Here is a 12,414-nt window from a genome sequence, read left to right as displayed (position 1 = left end):
GGTCAAACCTTTTGACAAGATCATTAACATATTTTTCTTGAAAAATGATGAAGTTCCTTCCTTCAATTGTTTTATTTGAAGACCAAGAAAGAATGTTAATTCTCCCATCATACTCATTTCAAACTCATCTGCATAGACTTTGAAAATTTCTTGCCTGAGACTTTCATTAGAGGATCCAAAAATAATATCATCCACATATATTTGAACAAGTAAGAAACTTTTATTTTCCTTCTTGATAAATAAAGTCGTATCTACTTTACCTTTAACAAAACCATTTTGTAATAGGAAATTACTTAACTGTCGTACCAAGCCCGAGGTGCTTGCTTTAAACCATACAAAGCCTTTTTCGGTCCCGAAGGCGAGTCGGCTTCTTTGGGTCTTCAAACCACGGCGGTTGTTCCACATAAACTTCCTCATGGATAAATCCATTTAGGAATGCGCTTTTGACATCCATTTGGAATAACTGAAATTCTTATAACAAGCAAACGTGAGTAATAGTCGAATAGCTTCTAACCTTGCCCTTTGGAGCGTAAGTCTCATCATAGTCTATTCCTTCTTCTTGCGTATATCCCTTGGCCACGAGTCTTGCTTTATTTCGTACGACTTTCCCTTTCTCGTTCATCTTGTTTCTGAACACCCATTTGGCTCCAATAACAGTTTTTCCTTTTGGTTGGGATGTCAATTCCCAAACATCATTTATCTGAACCGTATGCGAGTTCTTCTTGCATGGCTTCAATCCGGCTTTCATCGGATAAAGCTTCTTCTATGCTCTTTGGTTCAATTTCGAACGAGTGCCAGCACTAGACTCTTCTCGCCTTTTGGATCTTGTGCGAATTCCTTCATTAATTTCGCCAATTATAAGATCTTTGGGATGATTTGGACTTATGCTTCCGGTTACTCGTTGATTTGTCTGGGTAGATGATCTCTTTCTTTATTTGGATCTTCAACCCGATGCTGGTTTTCAGTAGCGAGATGCTTCTTGAGTTGTAGACTTTGGAGGGTCTGGAGCAGGTTCAGACTCTTCTTGATGAGTCTGTCTTGATTCATCTTGCATTGAGTCTTGAAATTTAACATTCATTGACTCCTCTACAGACTGGCTCTTCTTGTTATAGACTCTGTAAGCTTTGCTTGATGTAGAATATCCAAGGAAGATACCTTCATCTGATCTTTCTTCAAACTTACCAACTCGATCTTTTGCATTTTTCAATATAAAACATTTGCAACCAAATACATGAAAGTATGAAACAATAGGCTTCTTTTCTTTGAATAACTCATAAGGGTTTTCTGAAGAATAGATCTTAAGAAGACTCTATTGATGATATAGCAAGTGTTGAAATGACTTCAGCCCAAAATCGAGAAGAAATTTTACTTTCAATTAAAGAGTTCTAGCCATTTCTTGAAGAGATCTGTTCTTTCTTTCAACAACTCCATTTTGCTGAGGAGTATATGGAGAGGAAAACACATGCTTACAGCCAGATTCATCACAGAATTTTGTAAAATCTTGATTTTCAAATTCACCTCCATGATCTGTTTTTATACAAGAGATCACACATCCCTTTTCATTTTGAACCTTTTTAGCAAATTTTTCAAAATACGAAAGGTTTCGGACTTACTTGAAAGGAAATATACTCAAGTAAAACGGGAGTAATCATCAACAATTACTAGGCAATACTTCTTACCCCCAATACTCGAGTTTGGTTGGTCCGAAGAGATCCATATGCAAGCAAGCGTAGAACATGATTAGTAGAGACATGATTTATTGGCTTAAAAGAATTTCTTACCTGCTTTCCCGAGAATACATGGAGTACATGAATCAGTCTTTTGGTATGGCAATTTTGGTAGACCTCGAACAAGCTTTGCTTTGATGAGATTTTGGCTAATTGCTTCATATTGACATGTCCAAGCTTTTTGTGCCATAAGCTTGCTTCGTCTTGAATTGAGATAAGACATTGTGATTCATTTGGTTTCACATCCAGAAGATAAATATTTCCATGTCTTCTACCCAAAAAAGATTGAGTAGAGTCTTTCCGATTCCGAACATGTTCCTTCTTGAAAAAAGATCTTGAAACCAGTATCACACAATTGACTAATGCTGAGAAGATTGTAATTGAGTCCTTCCACTAAGGAAACATTACTTATTGTGAGAGTTCCAATTTTCACTATTCCAAATCCCACAATACTTCCTTTCTTTGTTTCCTCCAAATGAAACTTTTCCACCATTTATTTGAGCAAGTTTTATAAAGCAATTTGAGTCTCTGTCATGTGTCTTGAGCAACCGCTGTCAAGATACCACTTTACTGTTTCTTGATGGAGACTGCATTTAACAAAGAGTCTCAAGCTTTCTTTGGTACCCAAATTTTCTTGGGTCCTTTGGTGTTAGTAAGATAGCAGTATTAGCCCATACTTTCTTAATAGGTTTCCATACCATAGGACACTCTTTTTCAAAGTGATCCTCGGACTGTTGCACTTTGAACATTTAAGAGAATTTCTTCCTACGGGTTTAACAAATACTTTCTTGAAGTGATTTTTGTAAACCTCACTTGAAAGCCTTTTCTTGATTCTTTCTTTTACTTTAGGAAAATCAATTAAGGGAATTGTTTCTTCTGTCATACCTAGACCAGATTTATTGAAGTAAGGTCTTTGTGCTGAAAGAATTTTCTCAAGTTTTTCAGATCCCATAGAAAATTTCTTTGATATATTAGATAAGTCTGTTTTTAAAAAAGTATTTTCTTTTAAAAGATTTTCTTCATTTTCTTTAAGATTGGAAACATACACGTCTAGACTTTTAACTCTTTCTTCTAAAACATTTTCTTTTAGCTTTAGAGCTGAGTTTTCCTTTTTAGTTTGGAAATTCTTTTGAGAGAAGTCTTAAGACTAAAGCATAATTCCTCAATATATTTAGAAACTTTGACAGGAATTTTAAAGTTACTTACCTCAAATTCACCTGTGCGAGTCTCGATCCCGAGTGCGTTCCCAGTCCGAGTCGGTGTGCCATCGAGACATAGATTGGCGTATTCATTATCACTTTCTTCACACTCAGTATCACTCGGGTTTCAGCTTTGAGAGCTTTTCGAAATTTTTCAGCTTTTCCTTTCTTTTTCTTCAAAAGAGGACAGTTAGGTCTCGATATGTCCCTTTTCTTGCATTCAAAGCGGACTACATCTTTGTTTGGTTCCTCATCATCAACAGACTTGGTCGCTGTCTTTGAAAGCCTTGTTTCTTTGAGTTGAACCTTCTTCCTTTCTGTTTAGTTTTTGAATCTTCTTATCATGAGAGCAAGCTCCTCATCGTCCATATCTTCTTGAGAATCTGTAACATCAGAATCATCATTTGATTTTAATGCAATAGATTTCTTACCTCTTGGATCTTCATCTTCATTGATCCTTTCCACTTCATAGGATGAAGAGTTCCAATAAGCTCATCGACAGATAGTGGCATAATTCTCTGCGTCTCTCTTATCGAAGTCTTTATGTGATTCCAATCCTTGGAGAGTCCACGCAGTAGCTTGTTTACCTTCATGGGATCGAAGTTGGTTGACCTTGATTTTCAAGACCATTCACAATATCTGTAAAACGACTAAACATGTCGGATATTGATTCTCCGGGTTTCATTACGAAGGCTTCGTATTGACCGAGAAGAATGTTGATTCTTGTTTCCTTCACTCGTCTGTTCCTTCATAGGTGATATGCAATCTGTCCCAAACTTCTTTTCTGTACCACAAGAAGATATTCTATTATATTCAGTTGGTGATAAAGCACAATATAAGGAATAAATTGCTTTTGCATCGAGTGTACGTCTCTTGGTTATTTCTTCTTGAGACATTCCGCTGGATTCTTCGGTTTCTTTTCCTCTTTCGAGGCGATGCGAGTGGTAGGAGTAATTCCTTTTCTACAACGTCCCATTCCGAGAGGATCCTTTGATCGTAGGAAAGCTTTCATCTTGTTCTTCCGGATGTTGTAATCCTTTCCATCAAAGTAAGGTGGTGCAGTATTGCTTTGCCCTTCCATCAGCCTGGTGCTAGCATACTAGCCATGGATCTTTTACTATGAAGTAAAACACTTCAAATAAAGTAAGTACACTGTGCTCGATACCAATTGATATTGCTAGTGTAAACACCTAGGGGGTGAATAGGCGCACAAACTATTTTCTCAAATACGTATGCAACAGATTGAAATACGATCGATGTAGAGAGAGTAAGGAAGAGAAAATCAAACACGGGATTTATAGTGGTTCGGCTTATTCCAAGCCTACGTCCACTCTTCCGCACTTGACGGCCCACGGGCTGGATTTCACTATGATCAAAGGAGTTACAGCACGGCTTTGCCTTGATTCCACAGTGTAGATGTTCTATCACACCTCCTCAAGGTCTCTCACAAATATAGACTCTCTTTTGTATACAAGTATTCGCTCAAGAGATTTATCTAAACAAATAGGAGCTTCAGACTTTGGAATTTTTCAATCACGCACACTCTCTTAAAACAACTAAGAACGTCTTCCTTATATACTCCTTTATGCCATCATACCCGTTGGCACTTTCCAAAGGAATTCCTCCAATCTACCCGTTGGACGGAATCAATTAGGAAGATCGTTCGAGCTATTAAAGGAACGAGTTGATAGCCCATCAATCTTGTTCGCCCATACAATCAGAGGATTTCGGTTTCCATAAGCGAAACCTTCCAATAATATTTAGACAATCATCAAATCTTCAGTCATTGAATCAATCTTGATCAATCAAAGGATTACGATACGTCTTCTCCAGCCACGAGATCTTCTCCGGATGATAAGGTTAAATCCCAAACAAAACATCCGGTTCGGGATAACCTTTCTTCAACGAATCAGAAGGCTGTCAATGAGGATAGACTTTGAGTCTTGAGTGCGCGTGGAAGTCTTCGGACTTTAAGCGCGAGTCTGCGGAGACCTTCATACTAGGCGCGGAAACATTTTGTCAACTTCAAAACTCTTCACGAGGATTTCTCCAACACATACTAGCTAAGTTACGATGACTTTTGACTTCTTTTAATTGTTTTGCAGGCACCGTGATTTTCTTCATAACCTTTCTTTCTCCATTGTAAGTTATATCATCTTCCTTTGTTCACTAAAATAATAATGAGCTTGTTAGAAAATTTGGATGTGAGTATGCGGAAACATGATTTTGGAATTGATGATAATTTTTTATTAATGATATTGTGTGCAAGTGTATGATATAATTTGTAATGGATGGATAAGGGATAAACTAGGATAATTGAAGTATATATGATATGAGATATGAGGGAAAATAATTTTATTAATTGTAGAAAATAGTTTGATGAAGATTAGTGGAGGTTTAAGACCTCTCACGGTGGAGGGTTTTCCCACACAAGGTGGACCTCACACACTCAATTGATCAAGTACAAGCCTATTTATTGGCGTGAATCACCGCCATATCTACCGACTTTGAGTACAATAAAATAATATAAAATTTCAGCTTCTTTGTCTTCTGCTTGTGCAGCTTCTTTGAGAACAAACATATGAATGTCACTGATTTGATGAGATGTGCTTTATTTTTAGAAGTGGAATTATTTTCCTCTCACTTTTGCCTTATCTTGGTATGTTATTTTGCAACTTGCCTGGTCTAGTCTCGGGTGTCATATTCCCATTTCACCAGCTGAGACATTAAATCTTCATTTTCATGCATGTTGATTTTTTTTTTTTTTAATTTTCCTGGTATACATGAATATTGGTCTTGAATTGAGCTGTGGATGGCTGTGTGTAGGCAAAGAACTACTGAGGTCACTCTTAGGTGTTGTTGGAGAGGTGTCGGGGTACTAAAAAGAAGTTGTAGAGGAGTCTAATGATCTCATGATAGTGGTTAGTTTGTACATGAGCATGCCTCTTCCATCACTTGAAGTGTGGTTATTGTATAGTACACTGCCCACTTAGTACCAGAAGCTTCTTCATCATTTGAGAGTCTTCAAGACTTGGCTTTTCTTGCATGCATGTGAAATGTTGCCGACTCATTTCTTCTCCATTAAGCATACTTAATTCTTTAAGCATGTATAGTCTAGTGTGTTCTAGATATTTCAAAAATGGATCACAATTTCTACTCGGTTCGATGGTATGTGTGGCAGGCCCACTTTCTACGGAATTTTCAAGAGAAAATCAACGCAGGGGTTTCAATCATTCCCATATGTGGTGTCACTCATAAGTTTCATGCTTCTATTGTATTATGGAGCAGTTAAGAAGGATACCCTCCTAATTTCCATAAATGGAATTGGCTGCATTATCGAGGCTGCTTATGTGGTTGCTTACCTCATCTATGCCTCGAGGAATGATAGGGTAATCCTTCTTGTTAAGAAGCCAATGAAGGAGTTGGTATTCTTTTATGCTTAACCGAATAGACTGTGATTTTGTAGATGTTGACCTTGAAGCTTTTCCGAGCATGAACGTACCGGGGTATGGTGCAGTATTCTTCACCACTTTCTTCTTATCAAAAGGAGCAAAGCACGCACATATTATTGGATATATCTACACAATATTCTTGGTAGGAGTATTTATTGCTCCTCTATGCATCCTGGTGAGAAATTAATTAAATTTGACGAAATCTAGAAGCACGTACATTTATAGACAATTTGCATATTTTTACACTAATTCCATTATTAGTAGACCGACTCACTTTGTCAATTTTTGCTACTATTATTGACTTCATTTTACTGAAATAGAATGAAAATATATGGATGGGCAGGGAAAAGTCATAAAAACCAAGAGTGTGGAGTTTATGTCGATAACTTTATCAATCTTCCTCACCCTCAATGCAATCATGTGGTTTTCCTATGGCTTTCTCAAGAAAGACTTCTTCATTGCAGTAAGTGGAAAACTGTCAACCCCACAATCCTTATTTCATTCCAATAAATCTTGCTTTTTTATCTACTTAATGTATCCATACATGACACAGGTACCAAACATGTTGGGATTTCTAATAGGAGGGGTTCAGATGGCGTTTTACACCATATACAGGAAGAAAAGGGAAGTGGTAGTGGAGCAACTGCAGAAAGTAGAAGTGGTAGTGGAGCAGCAGGAAGTAGAAGTGGTAGTGGAGGAGCAGCAAGAAGTAGAAGTGGTGGAGGAGCTGCAGGAAGTAGAAGTGGTCGTGGAGGAGCTGCAGCAAGTAGAAGTGGTAGATGAGCAGCAGGAAGTAGAAGTGGTAGTGGAGCAGCTGCGGGGATAAGGGAGGAGATAATCGACGTGGTTGAAGCTGAGCGGAGCCGCGTGTCCACCAGGTAGCACCATACATGGCAATGTTTTTAGTTTTTTTTTTAATAGAAATGTTTTTAGTTGATCGGCGTCATTCCAAGATCTCCAACTACATGACAAGGGTGGAGATGACTGACTTTACGTTTTTGCTGTTGCACTGGGACATATTATGCTGTAGTTTCTGCTAAGGCTCTTTAGCCCATCTCTGTCGATCTGTAAGTGCGAGTGAAAGGCAGAAAGAGCTTTTGGCCTGTGGAGAGATCTCTAGCCAATTCATGCATCAACATTCTCGGGAGACAAGAACTTTGACTCTAAGGCAAAGTAATTTGGCATCCCTTACATATAGAAAGTGAGTCCATGACTAACATGGCAGTCGATTTCCCTTTTCCTTGTAGTGTCTCTACTTAAAGGAACTACTAGTTTTATTCTGTCCATTAGCATTCATGCATTTGCCATGGCTCTGTTGGCAATAATTATCTATGTTGAGCAATTGACGCATCTCTCGAAAGGTCGATCATTTACATTATGAATGACTTCTGCATGTATTGGTGCAGTCTCTTTCTTTCTCTGTCTTGCTAAGTTGAGTCAACCACTTTCCCCAAAAGGTTAGAGATGGGCCCATAAGGAAATTTTCTTGATGAATGCAAAATTAAGCTCCAAATTATACTTCCATCTTTTCGTCTTCCTTTCATTGCGTCAAAATTGCATGTAATTACGTAGACACATTGCTTTCAAGATTCTTCACGTTTTGCCATTTAGAAGCCTAACTTTTATCGAGAAAATATTGGGTGGTCTTACCCTCCACGTAGGCGGAGGGTAAGATCCTTTAGAATCTCGACACGTGCCTCCCATAGGCGAGGGCCAGAGGTTCAAAATTTGCGCGCACCCTCCACAGGGCCCACCACTCGCGCTCTCCCTCCTCTGCGATCCGTCGATTCGTCCTCTCTCTCCTTTCTCTCTCCCGTTCTCCGTTCCGTTGTGGGGGAGAACAAAAACTGTAGGTGTGCTTCCATTGCTCTTCCCCTCCTCTGCTCTCTCTCCTCCCTTGCTTCCATCTCCACGCCGACGCTGCCGACGCTGCCGACGCTCCTCCGCACGACGCTGCCGACGCTGCCGACGCTCCTCCGCACGACGCGACGCCCCCTCCACCTCCGCCTCCGCCTCCACGGGTTGCCGGCGCGCCCCCGACTCCGACGCCCTTTCCGGTGAACCGCGACGCGCGCCCCTCCTCCTCGCCTCCGCCCCGACGCTTCGCCTCCGCCTTCGCCCCCGACTCCAACGCCGACGCCGACGCCTCAAGCCGGTTATCTTCGTCGCCCCCGACTCCGACGCCGACGCCCCTCCGCTGCGCCTTCGCCTTCGGACGCTTCGCCTCCGCCGTCGCCCCGACTCGGCGTCGTCGCGATGCCCCTTCGCCTCCCTCTCGCGACCTCCGCCTTCGTCCGTGTCTGTTCGACGGTATTATTGCTTGGGAGGAGCTCTGTTTTACTATGGTATACTAGTAAGATATCCCATGTATGATGTGAAGGTGCCCTACGTTATTTGTAATGAGTTAGTAAAGATCAGCTGTTTGATCTTGAGAATCTTGTCTTTTCATGTAAAAACACCACTCTTTCTGGTTTTTCTTGAGAAGTCATATGCTTTTTTTGCTTGGGTAATATAGCAAGTGCTAAATAGATCAAGATCATTATAGTAAGTACGGGCACTTCCATGGATAGAACGGGATATGAGTGCAAACTTTGGGGTATTTTATTTGGACAGCCACATCTATCTATCTGAGTTCTTCCTCTTCTTAGTTCTCATTTCATGTTTACTCCATCACTTATCTGACTTTAACATGTTATCTGTGTAGTTGCAGATGAGGAGCAGAAAGGACCCGTGAATCCTTATGATGGCAAGGTGTATGTTCGACGGGATGCCATGTCAAATAAAGTCAGTGGCTTCTTTTCCCTGTTGAGATGTCTTTGTTGTTGTTGTTGTTGTTGTTTGAACAATAAAGAAAATTCCATTAAGAAGGTACCAAGGGGGTACTGCCCCTATACAAAACAGCTGCAAAAGAAAAGCCACACATATGCAATTTTGTACAGAAAGAGGAACACCTTCTAGTATGTTGATCATTACTTGGCATATGGAGATTGTGTGACGTTTAATTTGTTATTTGCTGCTATTTCCTTGATGTAGTCATCTTCCAAAGGTTTCAATCTTTTTGAAGAGTTGTGCTGACTGTTATAGGGCTATAATCCATTAAGACTCTAAGGTACTCATTATGATAAATGTTAGTTCCATGAAATGAATCTAGGCTAGCTGAGACAGGTGCATACTTTACTTAGAGGAAAGGTACTTATGCATCAATATCTCTATAAAATGAGTCCTAGTGCTCTTGGCTGGCTTTTACTGTGTATTTTGTATTACCTGCTGCTCTGCCTGTGTGATGTTTTTTTTTCCCCTTGTTTTGTGGCTAACTATTGCAAATATTCTGTTGTGATTACACTTGCATGGGTTAATAGAAGTTTACAAGGATCATACTTCTTCGTGCCTGTGAATTAAGAATATGTTTGTGAAATGTCGTTACAAATATTTTTATGATAACATGAGTGTTCTGCTTGGAAAAATATTGAATAGTTTCAGTCCCTTTTAGTGCAGTTATCAAGAATTGTTTGGTACTAATACTTTGTTGAGAACTGGAGGGGATGTAATTCTCAATTCAAACTTACCTTTTCATGCCAATTTTCTTTTGAGAGGTTGATGTAGGTAGTTGCCTATATACTTACACCCTACATGTCCTTTCTCGATACTTTTACAAGTTTGTTCTTCTTATCTTTCTGTATGAAAACTGGAATTGTCTTTTTTAATTTTAAGAACTTTTACTGCTCTTAGAAGAATCTAATAAAATTCTGATGATAGTTTCTCTTGTTAACATTCAATTTTCGAAGTCATGTGGTTTGCCAATGTTTGTGTTATGTGTGATTATCCAGGCTGCTTCAAGACTTCTCCACCATGAGTATCAGTTGCTGCATGACCAGCCTGCAAGATACCGTACCCCCTGGACGAATTGCCCAAACTCACTATCTTGATGTCCTGGTGGATGGGCCAACTACCAGAGTGTCATCTATTCACAGAAGTGAGAAGCTGCCTAGTGTTGATGGTGTTAGAGGTCACCGACTGCGAGTATGCCATGTCTTGCAAGAAGATGGAGAGCGAAACAGTTTTTTTATCCCCTCTGAGAGATGATCATTCCCTTCAGCCAAGAGAGTCTTTGTTAACATTCAAATGGATGCTCACCTAGGAATCCATCCATTTATCGGTCAAGAAGATTCTTCTACCCTGACTGACAGGACAATTTTGCATGATACTTCTGATCTGCATGTCAAGAGAAAACGCAAGGTAATTCTGATGCTTCTGAGAGCAGAGTATTGTCATCACTTTTGAATATAGATTTAGGGTGACCAAAAATGTCATTTTGTTGCAGATTGAAGAAGCCCAGATTGCTAGGGAAGTTAAAGCTAATGAAAACCGAATTCGCAAAGCACTAGAGAAAGAAAATATTTTGAGGAGAAAGGTTTTCATTTATCACTTAAGGATATGTGAGCTTTGTGGAGAAAACTTTGGCGTGTACTGATATCCTGTATTTTTCTATTGCGGGCTGAGGAACGAATGAGGAAAGAGATGGAAAGATTTGATCGTGAAAGAAGGAAGGAAGAAGAAAGGTTGATGCGTGAACAGCATAGAGAGGAGGAGAGATTGCTACGTGAGCAAAGGCGAGAATCAGAGCGACGGGAGAAGTATTTACAGAAAGAATCTATTAGGGTAAGTATTTGAGCTTGATATTGCATTTTCACTAGTTAGTTTCTTTTGCTTTATTTGATTGGTTAAGCAGCACCTCTTCTTTTCTCTTTTCTTTACCAACTTCTCTGGTTTTTTGTTTGGAAGGCGGAGAAAAAAGAGAAAAGAAGAGTTTCATCGAGAAAAAGAAGCAGAGAGATGAAAAGGTGCAGTGGAGAAGGCCACTGCTTGCAGAATTGCCAAGGAATCCATGGAGCTTATGAAGGATGAACAGCTGGAGCTGATGGAATTGGCCGCTGCAAGCAAGGGGTTGCCTTCAATCATTAATCTCGATCATGTCACTATGCAGAACCTTGAGTTGTTCAGAGGTAGCTTTTTTATAGCGATTACTTTTAAGACCAGTTTCACTCCATTGATTCATTGATTGTGTGATATTGTTGTTTTAATTAGGATTCTATGGCAGCTAAGACGAGCTTTTAAATTCCTATGCTCTGTTTTTATCGTGTACCTTAAATTCAGTAGAAAGGAAATAAGGCCTGATCCTTTCTAGAAAATTTACCGGCGTTCCATTGTTGTCAAGAATAATTCTAGATATACTAAAGTTATATAATTACCATCATACTAAATGATGTTAACATTGGATATATGAATGAGTCACCATCTTGTGATTTGAATCTACTCCTGTCATCACCAATTTAATTCATGTCACTATCTTGTGATTTGAATCTACTCCTGTCATCACCAATTTTATTTGATAGTTGTATTTTACTTATTATCTAATCATTGTTCGTTTGATGCACTATTGTAACCTCTCGTGTTTGATGTTTATGTATGGATCTTCGCGCTGATGAGTTCCTTTCCATATTGTCGAGACATTCGAGTCTGAAGACTGCGGTTATAGGCACTTCTAAATGTTTGAATGGGAGAGTTTTTTTGGTTTTTCTGATGATGTTGGATTAGTTAATCGCTATATGTTCAAATAGTGCGGATGTTTTGTCTTTTCTGTTTCTGAACGAGCGCTTGCTGTGAACTCATGCTGTCACTTTGCATTCAATTTTGTCAATCCAGTGAAACAAAGTGATAAATACAATTGACTATTTTTTTTTCCTATTTGCTAAGTGCTTATCACAAAATGAAATCATTGGCTCAATAGGACCAGTAAAGCTACATTGACCAATAATTTTGATCGGAACAGTATAGAATTTTTGGTCAATTATGCATTGTGAAAGTGCAATTTGGAGGCTTTACATGCATTGTTATGACATCGGTCAGTAAACAGAAAATGCAACTCAGTACTGGGAGTTTACAAAGTTGTAGAGGCATGTCACTTGGTGGCTGATTGTTCATTTGCGAGTCCAAGTTTGACAACCAACGAAAGCTGTTTACCATTGATTATCGAGT

The 12,414-nt window shown here is 39.3% G+C and overlaps 1 long non-coding RNA gene across 3 annotated transcripts; it reads left to right on the top strand.

The window, feature by feature from the left end:
- Positions 1-8,627: 8,627 nt before the first annotated feature.
- On the top strand, positions 8,628-11,031 carry LOC104436884. Of its 3 annotated transcripts, none has more exons than XR_005549509.1 (4): positions 8,628-8,688; positions 9,083-9,162; positions 10,206-10,614; positions 10,700-11,031. It is a non-coding gene; the product is annotated as an uncharacterized LOC104436884 (long non-coding RNA). The 3 variants fall into 3 exon arrangements; XR_005549510.1 differs by lacking the exon at positions 8,628-8,688 and adding an exon at positions 8,689-8,723; XR_005549508.1 differs by lacking the exon at positions 8,628-8,688 and having other exon boundaries at positions 8,744-9,162.
- The last annotated feature ends 1,383 nt before the right edge of the window (positions 11,032-12,414 follow it).

This window comes from Eucalyptus grandis, chromosome 3 (genome assembly GCF_016545825.1).
Source record: "Eucalyptus grandis isolate ANBG69807.140 chromosome 3, ASM1654582v1, whole genome shotgun sequence".
Lineage (NCBI taxonomy): Eukaryota > Viridiplantae > Streptophyta > Magnoliopsida > Myrtales > Myrtaceae > Eucalyptus > Eucalyptus grandis.
This window is presented reverse-complemented; position numbering and strand designations above follow the sequence as displayed.